Below are 16503 nucleotides of genomic sequence, written 5' to 3'. Positions count from 1 at the left end.
TACATCACCGGATTCACCGCATATAATTTCGTGTATGTGATGCCTACAGGCTAACCAAACCAGTTTACATTCCATTTCCCTTTCCAGCAAGTGACAAGCTCCATTAATAGACCCAGAGTTTGAAGCTGTAGTGTCAAATGACATCCCAACAATCACATCATTCCAACTCCAATCTTTAACAGCCTCAAAAACACGCTTGGAAATCAGAGCCCCTGTACCCCTTTCAACGTTCGAAACACCTAAAAGCTTTTCATCATTCTTACAGGTGGCGATTATTGTAATTCTATCTTTTTCTTCTTCATTCCCGTTTATTGATGGAACAATTTTTCCATCCCAATGAACCATAACTCCTTGCCATCTTTCAACGCTTCTTTTCAGTCACTCGGTTTTGTATTCTGGTTTGAGGGGACAATAGGTTTGAGGACTGCTATAGCAGCCAGCCTTTAAGAATGGATGAACTTCTAGTATCTGAGTGCCTTGGGAAGCACATTAAGGGAACAAGTCTTTTAGGCGCAGACAGTTAGGCGCTGGTCAAATAGGCGCGCACACTGTGGCGTCTGGATATTTAGGCGCGGAGCACTGTGGCGCCCGTTCATTTAGGTGCTATTCCTAGTAAAATCTGCAGATTGTATCAGCTTGGCAGGTAGGGCAACGCTTTCACACAAAATGTTGTATTGAACAGAAAATTATGTCATGGCTTCTGTGAGTGAAGTTGCTTAAACCGGCAATGCTTTTCACACACAAAATGTTATATTGAACAGAAAAATATATTGTTTTTTAATGCGCGTGTTCCGCATTTATTTGTTGTTAGTCCAGGTTTGCGTCGGCGAAAGCTTTTATCAATAAATCATTCAAGTTTCCGAACATGACTGAGTTCACTTTTAGTAAGTCAAATAATAACTACCCTAATCATCAGTAAAAAATATACCGTAGCCCATATTCAAGCGGGTGGTAGGCTTGAGTGAAGAGTAACTTACTAATCCATCGACTAATGGAAGTAATTGCGAAAGATAACAGATTAAGTAAGGTTCCATCTGGTTACAACCTGTGTTCAGGATGCATAGTAAATGTCCTGTAGAGATGCGCTAATATCAAGAGTAGTGGACAGTTGTCTCGCACCTCATCTCCACACGCGCATTCAAAAACAACATATTTTTCTGTTCAATATAACATTTTGTGTGAAAAGCATTGTCCTACCTGTCAAGCTGATACAATCTGCAGACTTTACTAGGAATAGTACCTAAATGAACGGGCGCCACAGTGCTCCGCGCCTAAATATCCAGACGCCACAGTGTGCGCGCCTATTTGACCGGCGCCTAACTGTCTGCGCCTAAAAGACGTGGACCCCACATTAATAGGTATCCAGTATCCACTATCCATCCGTATGTTTAATCGCAGGATGCTGCGATGCCTCATCCAGTGCACGGCAAAATAATTTTCCCCTTACATTTGAGTTTGTTATAGTTTCATCATAAGTTATATACATTAATTTATTTATTTATATGTACAATTGTACATTATCCTCCATGCATGATATGATATAAAATATGCAGTTGGTATACTTGGTCCTAGGTCTAAAATCCGACAAATATATAATTCAAAAAGATGGTGCATCGCTATTCGCTAGGCAGTACTAAGTATAAAAGCATAGGCTGGAAACTTTGGGAAATGTTTTTTAGGGTACTGACATATCCAAATGAGCTATGAGCATCCAACCATCCATGCTACAGTAAACTTTAATTTTTCGTAAATGTTCTAAGTTGGACCACCCTACCACTTACCAGGATGGATTACAAAAACAGTTTCTTCTCCAAGTTGTGGAAAGACACAGAAAACAATATCTTGGTATCAATAAAAAAACAAAAACTTTAATAATCTGCAATAATCGTTGCTTGTGAAGCGTTTTATGAACTGTAAACAGTGTTCCTTCTAAGCTTCAAACAAGCATGATTTTTGTCCAAATTGGGGTTAAAATCATGAACAAATATGCAAAATTCTTTATTTTATAGCCTAGTAATCTTTACTTTATGGTATCCATCCTTTAATTTAAATTACTTTATAGGGAACAGTGACAGTAAAAAAGTTTGTACTGAAAAAATTACATATACTGTCTCGCATGGTTTAAGGTTGAGATTTTTAAAAAAATGAAAAATTCTAGGCAGTACTTACAGTGAACGAATCACTATGAAACTTTGGGAACTTAACTTTTTAACCATTTGAAGCTCAAAAATAAATGAGCACTTAAAAAAGAAAAAAAATTTTTTTTTTGGACCACCCTAGTGTCCATAGGCGCCTAACTATTTTTTTGGCCGTAGGGGCGAAAGCGTGTTTCATCAGCAGCAACGTAAATTCAGCAAAATGTCACGCAATGGATGACGTAATTCTGTCGTCACACTAGAATTGCTTTTATTGCCACACTCGGAGTTATCGCTATGTTCGACCTACCGTTAATTAATATAAACAAAACTCGACCAAAACACATGCCATGCGTCTGCGTGGGCTGGCGGTTGATGGACTGCGACTCTTCAAGCTAAGCACAACATAAAGTTTAGCAACGAACTAGATTTATTAGCATGAAACAAGAGACGAAAATGTTTACTAAAAGGTATACTATAAATGGAATGAAAATACTAACTTGATCATACGCTTGAAAATATACCTGTTGAAAGCAAAATCATTCATGTTTACATCAATTCAACAGCACGTCACCTTGAATAAATCTAAAAGTTGCTGACATCCGTAAACAACCCTTGAAAAATAGTTACGGAGAGACGTTTGATTAAGTTTTCGACTTGACATTGCTCTCTTTTCACTACAATATCGCAACTTATGGCTGACCTGCTTTCAAGTTTCAATTCGCTGTGATACACCCATTTTCGTATTGCAGATGTAACAAAAGATGCGCATCTTCCCGCCTTTCATCGGGTTTTTATGGCAAAGGTCGTGTGTGCGCCATGCAGTTTGCGCGAGTCCGTTGTTGTGTTGATTATGCCGTGTGTGCGCAATGCGGTTTGTATACATACCACTCTTGTTACGTTGGTTAGTGGTTACCTCGGGCCGAGACTTCAAGTTCATTTTCACAGCGAGCGATTCACTGCCGCGACAATTCTCTGCAGAGGTTTCGACTTTCGAAAGTGACATCGAGTCTGTTTGCAAGCGTATTACGCTAAATGCACGCTGAGTCTACGTAGTAAATTATGTTGTTTTTGGGTGCATTCCACATCTGATGACATTGAATCGAAGCTTCAATGACATTGAAGCAAAAAGATATATTTTTGCTTAAAACGGGGTGACTTTACACGACTTTTTTACCTGGCATAAATAAACCTTAATATATAGTGATTGTAGTACTAACATTAAATTTTTTTTTTTGGGTTTATTTATTGAGTTTTTAAAATCTGAAAACTGTGTAAAGTCACCTCGTCAAACAGGTGACTTTACACAGGTGCTGAAAAACCTCATTGTATAATGTAATGGCTCTATTGGGGTGGGTTTACACATTTTTGAGTTTTTAAAAAAAGGTTTTTACTGAGTTAGGGCTACAAATTCATCAGATACAAGTCACCATTCACCAGTATGGGTACAAGTACACTCTGAAACAATGCAGAAAGTTCAAATTAAAATTGTATATTTCAGAGATCAAAGGTCAGTTCATCTCGTCTACCAATAGATGGTGATTGCAACACCTTGTCGATCAACTCAAAGACAATGTCACAGATATCATCTTCCTGTGGCCATGCGTATATGTTTTTTCGCAGATGCCGCATAAACTTCACCGAAAAATCAGCATCGTCTTCATCTGAGTACGTCTTCAGCACGGTTCCCCTGTAGATTTTTCTTTCTGTAAATCTAACCGATACCCAGTCTCCAACTTTGATGTTTCCACGTTTTGGAATAGAGCTTGCTAAATCATCTCCAGCACTGTTACTCTCCTGATCAGTCTCTACAGCATCCTCGGTATTCTCCGCGGCCTCTTCACCAGACTCCTCTGATTCATTTTCTTGTTCACTCTCATCGTCTTCCAGGCATTTCCTTCTTCGTTTGGTTCGTTTCTTGGACACAACTGGTTTCTCTGAAGTCCTAGGGATATCCTCAATTGCCACAGATTTTCCAGGCTGAACATTAACTCTTTTTCTCCGAGTACCAGTAGCAGGAGCTTTTTCAGGACAGCGAATTACACGAAGATGATCAAGAACAGTGTCATTGACAATCTCTTTTGCAGCTGACTGACGTTCAGCAGAATCAGGCAACCTTTTCAAAACGTGTTGTCCAATGGAAAGATCCCTGTTGCCTTGAAGCCAGATATCAGACTTGCATTCTTGTGAAAACCAATTTCTTCACACAATTACTTCAATAGGGGTGCCATCGCATCTTTTGGCAGTGTTGTTTGTCGTCTGTTTTGCTCTTTCCAATTTGAGAGGATTTTTCGCCACTTCATCTTCAAGGGTCGATAAAAACAGACATCAAGTGGTTGAGTCAAATGGGTGGTGTTGGGTGGCAAGAAAACAAAACTAATATCAGTTTTTCGCACAAACCGATGATATCAACGTTCAGGTGGGAAGACAAATTGTCACCCACAAGGACCTTGGGTCCATCTAGGGCTCTACAAACCGGAAGAATAACTGTTGTGAACCAGTCATAAAAGCATGTACTATCAAACCAACCACTCTTCGAGCGGTTGTGTCTTGCACCGGGTGGTCCACCATTGCATCATGAATCCCACATATGTTCAGCCTTGAACACAATGTATGGAGCAAGTACATATCCCGCAGCGGTTCCAGCAAACATAACAGAAGTCGAACTCTTTGTCTGGTTCATTATCCTCTCAGGGTATTTTGTTCCTCTCTTAAAAACCAATTTAGATTTTCCAGGGTCATCACACATGTTTGTCTCGTCATAGTTAATGATGTGGGTTGCTGGAATATTGGCGATGCTTTCGGCTAAATTATCTAAATATATATATATATACTTGTTTATGCAATCTGCATCTGTCTGAGCACGAACAGTTTTTATGTTCTGCGCTTGTCTTACTGATATTTCACTTTTGTGTCGTGTTAAGAAGCTGTGAGCCCATTCTGTACCAGGAAGGTTCTTTTTGAAACATGAAACATTTCGACCTTCTTTGTTCAGCATTCCCTGAGCGATCATTCGAATTTCTAGTGTAGATAATGGACAACTCCAGTCTCCGCATCCTTGTATCACTTTCACCAACGACTCTTCTTGCTCTTTTGTAAAAACTGTCTGGCCAACATACGGCATTTTATGTAAACCTTTGGCGCTTTTTTGAATTGTACTAAATGGTACACCATGCTTTTCCTCACATTTTCGGAGAGAAAGTCCATTCTTGTAGTCATTTACAGCGGCAGTAAGATTCTCATCATGGTAGTCCCGATATTTCCGAGTTCCCAATTCTCGATGATATGTTCGTGGCATATTTAAATACTTCTTCAGCTACGTTTTAATTACTTAATTCAGTCTGAAATAATATTTTAAAAAAATCAAAACTGTGTAAAGTCACCTGGAGATCGCCCACTTTTTTTAAAATGTGGAATAACAAATAAATGGAAAGACAAAATCTTTTGGAAATGCCTAATCCTGAAAGCCAATATAATGGATAACAAAAGCTTTATATTCCTGATTTAAATAATATTTACATTATATGTGAGCCTATAAGAAGATTAGCCGCCCGTCCAAAAACTTTTTTTTGAAAGTTTTCTTAATTATATTTTATTGTGATGACTTAATACTCAAAACAACTAATCTATACCTATTTATTATAGACTAATAATTATTGATAAACCATGCTGGAAAGAAAAAAATTGAAAAAACCTATCAGCAAAGCAGCAAATTGATTTTTTGTGCAAAACCCCGCTTTGTGTAAAGTCACCTGGCAAGTGTAAAGTCACCCCGTTTTACGGTATGTCTCAAGCAACAAAATCTGTCATTTTTACATTGATTTAATGTCTGAAGAATGCCAGATTTTTTTGTCTGGGGTGGGATTGTAGCATTGCTACTCGTTCTAGTGATTATTTATCGCGAAGCTGTTGCAGTTTGCATTTAAAAATGTTTTCCTGCTGCCGATCGCTAGTCTATCTATTGTTTTATGTATCAATACAGCATAAAAAGTTGCTCCCACGCAGAAAAATGCGTGGGGGGCCTGACCCCCACGGCTTAGGCGCCTATGGTTGCGTCTACGTGTGAGATTTCATAAGAGCTCAGTTTGATAGTACAGCTTAAAAACACTTTTTTTTATCAAACATAATAAAAATTTGAGGCGACTTATGTACCGGTAATGATAATGCTTTTATGCTGCTTCCAGCTGTTTTTCTTAATTTTGAAATTATGCAGTATGTCAAAACGGGTGCAACCTAGTTCGTACCTTGAACTATTCGTACAGTCAGTTCGTACCCTGAAAAGATCAAGAGAAAAAAAAGCCAAAGTCGCTGATCGAAGTTTAATAGCACAAAGCCGAAGTCGCTGCGGAGTTTCCCCAAACAATTTGAAACAAACTCGAGGGTTAGGGTTAGCGGAAACTGCGGAAAAATGTTTGCGGAAACTGCGATCAGCGAGGGTTAGAGCATAGATTACTCTATGGTTAGGGTAAAGGTTAGCAGAAACTGTGGAAAAACGTTTGCGGAAACTGCGATCAGGGAGGGTTAGAGCATAGATTACTCTATGGTTAGGGTAAAGGTTAGTGGAAACTGCGGAAAAACTTTGCGGAAACTGCGGAAAGTTTTTCCGCAGTTTCCGCTAACCTTTACCTTAACCATAGAGTAATCTATGCTCTAACCCTAACCCTCCCTGATCGCAGTTTCCGCAAACATTTTTCCGCAGTTTCTGGTAACCCTTACCCTAATTCTAACCATAGAATAATCTATGCTCTAACCGTTAGAGCATAGATTACTCTATGGTTAGAATTAGGGTAAGGGTTACCGGAAACTGCGGAAAAATGTTTGCTGAAACTGGGATCAGCGGACTTCGGTTTTGAGCTATTTTTTCTCTCGATCTTTTCAGGGGGAAATTTTAAAATGATTGAGGAAACTGCAATCAGCGACTTCGTTTTTTTTAATTTTTTCTCTTGATCTTTTTAAGGTACGAACTGTTCATGGTACGAACTAGGTTGCATCCTGTCAAAACTATGTGTGTAAACTGTGACTGCCCAGTGGCCACTCTAAATGTAGATAAAGACTGTTCTGCTACCAGTACTACTCTTCATTGATGGGGTCATTAAATCAATTTGTTCAAAATTGCAAAAAAAAGACAAACTGTAAGCTTAGATCAAGGGTGGGAAAACTGCGTCTCACGAGCCGCATGCGGCTCGTCGACATCTTTCTTGTGGCTCTTCCCGCTGAATAGTACCGGTAATGTTGAGAAAGTGTCATTACGGTACCTCATAACTAGAGCTGGGCGATATTGGTAAAATAATTTCGATACAATATTACCAAAAATAAAACGATATTATCTAAGTTTTGATATTTTACGGCAAATCGCAAAGCACGACTATCTACTAAAGCTAAGCAAAAACAATATAAAAATGTTGATTCTTAAACTCAGAATTTCAGATAATGTTTTCTTTTTTTGTAAGAGTGTTAACTGTTAACAGTTCTGCTGCTGGAAACGAGTTAGCTCGTGCAATTGTGATGTAATTTAACGTCACATGATGTCACAATGCCCCAAAAATCCTAATGTGTTGCCAGTCTGGGGGCCTGACAGGTTGCTTCAATTTTAAACCAAAAAAAACAATTTTTAACCCATTTCCCCGCCAAATTCTTAAAATTAAATAAAAGTCAAAACACCAATCAGTGTGAACAAAGCTTGAAATTCAGCAATGACTTTGAGGTCTAGAAATTCTTAGACTGGGATAATGATGCCAGGCTACTAGTATATTGATCAATGCACATAGGTCATGTAAAAGAGCTTACTTTTTATGCAGCAAGGTAATTGAAATATTCTATTATTTTTTAAGGTTTAGACTAATTTACCTATTCATTTAAAGTCACTAGACTAGACTGCTTACTGGTACTAGCTAGAAGTCCTGTAGGCTATCTAACCCTAGTCGCTAAAAAAATCCAAGCAAGCATTTTCTTATGAATATAGGCTATGACTATGCTATGATGTCAACAAAACTTTTGAATGTAATGTAAAAGGAACTTTTGCTGATCAGGTATAAGTTGCAACTGAGAAATATTTACAAAAGCCATTCGATTTGTTCAAAGAACCGAATTAGCCTAACAGTTTGTATTTACATTGATTCAATGTTTGAATACGTTGAATCACTCGGTCTATCGTTTTTTTTTTTTACATTGATTTCACGTCTGAACAGGTTGATTCGATGCAAAAAAAAAACTGTTTTGCTGACTGGCGCGCTTGTAAATGCAATGGTCATTTCGACGATCAATTGCAACACTGATTTGCTCCAAAATTTCAAAGTGCGTTTCAATAGTTTGGCAACCCATTTTTTCATTACCATGGCAACCAGAGAAAAAGGAGAACTCCTCTCACTTTTTCAAAACGCTGGCAGCTAAAGTGTTAATGCTGTGAGTAGCAAAACAAAATAAAGTATCTACCCAGCTGTAGCTACCCTAGGCTACAGCCGCTACGTAAATTCAGTCAGCTTGCAAGTTTCCTATCGTATTTACCGGACTTCATCCTTCGCAACAACGCAACACGTGGGAATCAATAGGCAGGATTGCGTAATCACAAAGACTGCTCGCAATCCGTAAACAATGCACACACTTGTGGGTTGTCTGCGCAAGGCGAAAATGTTGCTATAATTTACGTACATTTACAAACGATAAAATCGGAGCTTTGTGAATAAATATCGCAAGAACAAGTGTTCTCCTAAAGAGGCATGGTGAGACCAAATTGAAAGAATACAAAGTTAAAGTGCAAAGATTGCAGGAGGAGTTGCAAGCCAGATTTGCAAGAGTTAAAGCCGTGCTTTGATTTCCTTGTAAATTCATTTAATGTTAATGTAGTCAGTGCTATGGCTGTCCAGTTTGCCAACTGTTTGTTAGTAGGCATGTGTGCTTTAGAAATGGAACTGAATGAAATGCAAGACATGGCTCTAAAAATGTTGACTTAATGCCACACTACAATTGAGTTTGGAAGAAAGGTTCCAGAGTGTAAGACATTTAGGTATTCGGTATTGAGCAAGATATATTGTTATGGATCTTTTTTTTCTGAAATGTCGTTTGCAAAATCCTGACATCCTGCAATCCTAACAAATAAATGCTTGAAAAAATTAATTTGTACCACTTTAATAACACATATATAGTCCAAACTTTCAGAGATTAGAAAATCAAACAAAAACCTAATATTGTGTTTGTTGTTGCTGTTAAGTTATTTTATGCAAAGCTTGCATTATTTACCTATTTTACTGACGCTACACATATTGCGCTCGTTAGTGGTTGCAATTTTTGGCAAGTGACTCTTCAATTGAACAAGTTTGCCCACCCCTGGCCTAGATCATAAGAAATAAAATCAGTCAAGTTCAGAAACATGTATAATATTTTGAAAAAGCTTTCACCACTGTAAAGACGGCTTCTTCAGTGTCTTATTCAAATAGAAATATATTAATATTCATTCTCTTTGAATAAGTGTATTTTATCTTTCTAAATTTATTAGTGGGGTTCCATGTTTGTGTAATTTTTTAATTTCATTTCAACTTGATGCAAAAGTTTTGTTCTTAGTACCAACTTGAAGGTAAGGGCCTATGGAACAATTCTGGTTCGAGTGTCAAGCTGTCAGATGAATAAAACAAAATGGCTGCCAAATCCAAGATGGCTGCCAATTTCCAGATTTTTCACATTATGCCTCGTAACTTATAAATTATGCCTCTATATTGTAAAACACATATATACGGTACTGTAATTGTTAATTAATTCAAAGTTTAAAAATACATCGGGAGGATGCGTGTTTGAGACCCTTGTTGTAGATCATTTGATTTTAGACTGTCAATGGACTGCGCTACCCGGTAGTTCACGAAACATTTTGAAAACCCGCTCAAAGACACGAATTGCACGTGTGACAATGCTACTCTCAATTTTTTTTTTTCTTAGTAGGCTAGCAGTCCTAGCACTACTGCGCTATTCTTAGGCAGTGGCTATTTGACCGGCGCCGGTCTTTGAATCTGAAACACTATTTGACCGGTCATGACGTCACTCTATAGGCACTTCTTTCTTTTTCTCTTTCAAAGCAAAAGACGAGAAGAGTGCGTATATAACTTGTAAATTCGACGATTATCTTCAACTGATTGGATGGCGCGTGGGTTACGTCTCTGGTTGATGTTCCAGAGGGAATGAGTTCGATACTTCGCGGAAGCGTTTTTTTTTTAATTTTTAATTAAATTTTGACCCAAAGTGACTCAATCGTTAGGCTGCTGCATTTTGTAGTCAATTTTTTTTTTCAGAAGCCTACAGCCCAATTTTTTATGTCTTTTCAACTACGGTATGAGTAATAAAGTCAGAGTTTTTTAATTTTTTTGAATTTGAGAATTTCTCTGGATAATTTTCCGTTTGTCATAAGAGAATGTGACCGTGTTTTCCGAACGACGCATTACATTTTTGCGATGTGACCGTGTTTGCCGAACGACGCATTACATTTTTGCGTCGTTCGGCATACACGGTCACATCCTCTTATGACGAACGGAAAATTATCCAGAGAAATTCTCAAATTCAAGAAAATTAAAAAACTCTGACTTTATTACTCATAGTTGAAAAGACATAAAAAATTGGGCTGTAGGCTTCTGCAAAAAAAAATTGACTACGAAATGCAGCAGCCTAACGATTGAGTCACTTCGGGTCAAAATTTAATTAAAAGTTAAAAAAAAAACGCTTCCGCGAAGTATCGAACTCATTCCCTCTGGAACATCAACCAGAGACGTACCGTAACCCACGCGCCATCCAATCAGTTGAAGATAATCGTCGAATTTACAAGTTATATACGCACTCTTCTCGTCTTTTGCTTTGAAAGAGAAAAAGAAAGAAGTGCCTATAGAGTGACGTCATGACCGGTCAAATAGTGTTTCAGATTCAAAGACCGGCGCCGGTCAAATAGCCACTGCCCTATTCTTAATGTGATTTGAGCTAAATTTACATTTTTGTTCGCACTTCACACTGAACTTGACTTGAACGTGTTGGTGTGGTCACTCAAGTCAAAAGAATGAAATAGTTCAGTGTTGCCACGCAAAAAAACTGTAGCCACTTTAACAAGGAAAAATTCTGCCACTGCAATTGACTAAAATGCACCGCCAACCAATCATAAGCTACGTTTTCTATGACGTGAAAAAGAGCGAAAAGAAGATGATACAAAGCAAATCAAGTGATGGATTTTCTGTCAGCTTGTTGTCTTAGGGGTTAGGGTTAGGGCTAGAAAGAAGCTATTTCATTGACGCGGGTTCGATTCTTACCACTGCTATTGCCCTTTTTTCTTCTGTAGCCTAATTACCAAATAAAGTTCAAAACAAGCATTGACTCTTTGGCTGAGTGCTAGAAGAGTCACAATTGGACGGTAGCCTCTTATAACATGTTCTGATTGGTTGGCGGTTGCATTGTAGTCATTCGTGGTGGCAGAATTTCTACATGTTAAAGTGGCTACCCAAAAAAACGCTAAATACAGTAGTGTACAGACAAAGTCAAGTTTTCTAACTCTCTGGACTCTATTCCACGGCAGCAAGACTTCAACAATCGGAAATTTCACTCTGTCTATGTCAGTGACCGGGCCTGCATCAGTGATTCAAAGCCTCTACAAATATGCGAAACTGTCAGAATTAAGCTCTGCAAGAAGCTTTCTTAGTCCGAGGATAAAGATTCAGTCAATCAATCAGTTCGCAAAAACATTAGACTTCGGCTCCAATCTGGCTCCTTTTTTTGCCAAGAATTTCAGACTTTCTTCTCCACCGACTCGATCCGAAAACTAAGACTCCAGCTCCTAAATACTCCAAAACTCAGGCTCTTGTAGGCCTACACCTCTGATGTTCGTACGCAAACTTTAACGCGGATGAGTCAGTGATGTCCTTTTGAAATGGTAATTTTTCTCCTGCAAATGTGTTTGTTTTTAGGCAGATAGGCCTAACATTGGAATTGAAACATAACAAAGCGTATTGTAGCTTGCTAAGCTACAAACAACCCGTTTAATCGATGCATGTTGACTGTGTTGTATTCTTACTAGATTTGTATTAGACAGAATTAGGAAAAACAAGCAAAATAAGTCAAAGTTAAATATTGTAGTCGATTACACTTTTGCAGTAGACTCACCTTAAGTGATGTTAAACGCCACGAAATTTTTAGGCCTACTGAAAAGAGAACGCAAGAATGGAATTGAGGTAAAGAGTAGGCCTACAAAGGCACTGGTTTGATTAGTAGGCTATGCCATGCGAGCAATCAAATCAGACGTTTGCACCCTGCAGACAAAAATATTACATTTAGACTAATTAACGAAATACGAGAACAGATTGAACAACAAGATGATTCGAGTTTAGTTCCAGAGCCTATAGGCCTACAAGTCGGTCTACAGTGGAAGAATGACACGGTCCCACGAATTACCCATAAGTACCCATAAGCACCATAAGTACCCATAAGCCCCATAAGTCGCGTCGAATTACCCATAAGTACCCATAAGTCGCGTCGAATTACCCATAAGCCCCATAAGTCGCGTCGAATTACCCATAAGCCCCATAAGTCGAGTCGATGCATTACCCATAAGCCCCATAAGTCGCGTCGAATTACCCCTAGCCACCATAAGTAGCATCGAATTACCCATAAGTCGCGTCGAATTACCCATAGCCACCATAAGTAGCATTGAATTACCTAAAAGTAACGTCGAATTACCCATAAGCCTGTATAGTGTAGAGTGTAGTCTATAGCCGTCTAGAAGCCTATAGTAGTCGGCTGCATAGCCGAGTGGTGAGGAGCACTGGCTGGGCGTTCCAAAATATAGTTCGACACCGCTCAAGAGCAGGACACTTGAAGGCATGCCTAAAGGTGGACACGAAGATTGGCTTCGTTGCCTTCCCGTCCGCTTATGTGCAATCTGCAGTTTGCTGCAGCAGATGGAGTGTTTTGTCCGATAAAACACCTTAACATTGGACAATTTTCCCTATGAACCAGGTGATTGCAGCATAGCAATCGTTCTCGCACTCAGCCAGAGACTTAATTCTTGCTTTAAACTTGATAATTAAAAAAAAAAAAGAATAATGGCAAGGGTGGGAATCAAACCCGTGTCACCAAAACGGTGAAATAATGTTGTGAGCGTTCTCGAAACATTACCCATATAAACCAAATTAAGCGAAGATTTCACGAGCGCTTGCGTGGCGGAGTGGTTTAGTCAAAGGGCTAAATCCAAAACAAAACGTCCTTCCAATTTGTCACGCTGACCATAAGCTTGCGCGTAAAGCAGACACTGCGACAATTCATCTTTAAACTCTTTCAAATCACTGGAAGAGGTCGAAGTCAATTTGCTACCATAGCGATACTTTCTAATTTCCGGTTCGGCAAAAAGACCTCCACGAACCCCAAAACGCTAGGACAAGCGAGCTAACGACATTTTTATCCTGTCTTCTTCTGACAAACCAGGAGTGTCGGAAACCAAATTAGCAATCGTTTGCGCAGCTGTTCTAACACAAGCTGCTTGTAACAAAGTCAAACGAGTTCCTTTAAACGGTGAAGCTGCCATTAAGGCCATAACACGATTTTTAAAGAAGATAAATGGCATATTATTACCATCGTAACCAATCAAGGCCGCCTTATCGAAAAACGTCCTACTACTTTGGTATTCAAAAAAGCAATCCTGTTGTTGAGAACTCGATTTAGCGGGAGAAGACAAACTATATCCCTTAAGGGGCTGAGGGGGCTCAGTCACATGCACAGCCCGATCACGCTCCTTACACACATTAAAATCAGGAGACACGATACGCCTCTCACAACCACCCAAATTACGTGTAGCTGGGCGATCAAAAACTAGCGGCGCAGAAAACCGTGAAGGGGGCAAAGCATTACTGCTAATGGCGGCCCCGTGACCTGTACGCTCTGGGGGAGGAGTTCGGTTGTAATTTGCAGACCTTGGCTCTACAGCCTTCGGAAGACCCTTAGCCGCGGCCCCGAGACCTCCTGAAACAGTTGGAAAGCATGTGGATTGTACAGGTCCACTTAGGGATTGAACAGGCGTCTGGAAAAGGTTATGTAAATTAAACTGCGATTGATGTTCACTTCTGGAATGCCTAGAAGAGCCCTTCCTAGAGCTACGCCGGGAGCCCAACTCAGAACGATATTCAGCTAAAACTACCTCTTTACGTTGTTCGGCCCTCAACTGAGCGTCTTTGAGTGCGAACTCAGCAGCTCTAGCTTCAGCTTTCGTGGCGGCCTCAGCAGCTCTCGCTTCAGCTTTCGCGTCGGCCTCAGCAGCTCTCGCTTCGGCCTCGGCTTGGATCTGGAGCTTCTCTCGTCTTAGCTGTAGGTTAATTTGTGCAATTATTCGAGACGAAGTCCTAGATATCCTAGTGCTTACATTTGAGGCGCTATCCTCAGGATGTATGTCAGCATCCAACATATCTGAGAACTCACTTTCTTTTTGTTCGAAGTTATTTTTTAACGAGTTAAATTCGGGATCTACCCTATCACGAAGTTCTGCCAAGATTGCAGAGTTAAAAATTTTAGTCAAAAGAGCATGGAAGTCGACGACGGTCGAGTCCTTGTCGCCACCGAGTGTAGACATATTAAATGTTGGGGCTAAATTTAACAATTAAAAAATTAAGTTACACAAACACACAAAATTAAGTTATAAAAAACTTAATTGCAAAGACCGTAAAAATACTAAAAGAATTTAAATGCACGATACCGTAGCTGTACGGGTATATGAAGTCCTAGAGTTCCACAAAACTTGCTTGGATTCGTTCACTTGAATCTTCAAGCACAGATCGATTGTCTTTAATCTTTTTTCTTCAAATGAATGTCAATGTTGTTTTTTCTTCAGAACCAACAAAGAAACGCCTTTAATTTTTAACTTGAAGTTCTTCAGTACCAATTGAGAAGAAATGTCTTTGATTTTCTTTTGGTTCTGTAGACTACCAACCAACAAGATCTTCTTTTATTATTTTGCTTTAATTTCTTCTTGACTTACCAACTGACAAGAACTCGTCTTTTATTATTTATGCCTTCAAGTGCTTCTTGGCCTACCAGCTAACAAAAACGTCTTTTATTATTTATGGTCACAGCGGTAAACCATAATCTCTTCGTGAGAAAATTGTAACATAAAGTTCCCGGATCCGTTCATCTGCATGTAATGACCGAAAAATAAACACTCCTCGAAACGTCTATTCAAAAAGTGTAGGCTATTCCTGTAAAATTAGCCCGGGGCTATCGAAAATGGGACGCAACACCGTACGCCTCTAAAACTGTCACTACAGAACAGATTACTTGGATAAAAGACGGAAAATTTGTCCAGCTATAGCAAGCACCAAGCAAACAGTTAAATATGCGACTGACTTCCAACAAACAATTTTACGAATGACTAGAATAATTTGCGATATCTCAAATGCACGTAGACAGTAACTGTGACGCAATAATGAAAGACATTGTCACGCAATTCAAACCGTTGTTTAAAGGTAGTGTTGCAATATTTCATCAGGTCTTACGACCGATGGTGCAATATTTGGACATTTTCTAGCAATTTCCATGACGTAAGATGCCAGCTAGGTTAAGTAGACAATAACGGTTTTTATATGACGTTTGATTTGGTGAAAATTGTCGGGAACAGGTACTTATGGGGCTTATGGGTAATTCGTGGGACCCGAATGACATACTTGGAAAAAAATATGAACCGGGTTTAAAGCTGGTGTCTCATTTTTTGCTTTGTTCATGCTTTTAGCATTCAAATATTTATGCTGTAGCCAACTTGTTTCCGAAGTTGTTATGTAGCCTACTTCTATAGTTTTCTTATCCAAGCTGTTATTTTTTGTTTAAAATATACCTTTATTTTTATGACAGGAGATAGGAAAGGTATCGTATAACTTATACGGTATAAGTATTACAGTAGGCCATAAAAACCTTGATTGATTTTTTTCTGCTTTTTTTTGCTGTAACTTCTATTCAGTGTGTGCTTGTTGTTTGTGGAGAAGCATTCTTCCTCAGTCTTTCCCAGCTAAAATTTTGTTTTAATTAGTGGGAGACCTTGACTTTGATGACTTCATGTTTTCGTTTTTGGTACTTCAATGGTATTGTTTTGCATAAATAAAAGTTGTGTATTCGATAACAGTACCACTTTTGTAAACTATAAGCCGGGACTATATATTGGCTACCGTTCCAGGGTTCCAGTAAGTGCAGAACTATTCTGAAATCAATTTGACAAACGTTTGCTCTGTAGCGCCACTGTGAGAATATATACGCTGTGACAGTGCGGAAGTCGAGAGTTTCACCAATTATAAACTAAAAAGTTCAGTTTCATCAAATTGATTGAATTTTGATTGAATTTTAATCCTCGGACTGGGAAAGCTTCTTGCAGAGCTTA

The sequence above is a fragment of the Aplidium turbinatum genome, chromosome 9 (genome assembly GCF_918807975.1).
Source record: "Aplidium turbinatum chromosome 9, kaAplTurb1.1, whole genome shotgun sequence".
NCBI classification, from domain to species: Eukaryota; Metazoa; Chordata; class Ascidiacea; order Aplousobranchia; family Polyclinidae; genus Aplidium; species Aplidium turbinatum.
The sequence above is the reverse complement of the archived record's forward strand: the minus strand, read 5'-3'. Positions refer to the sequence as shown.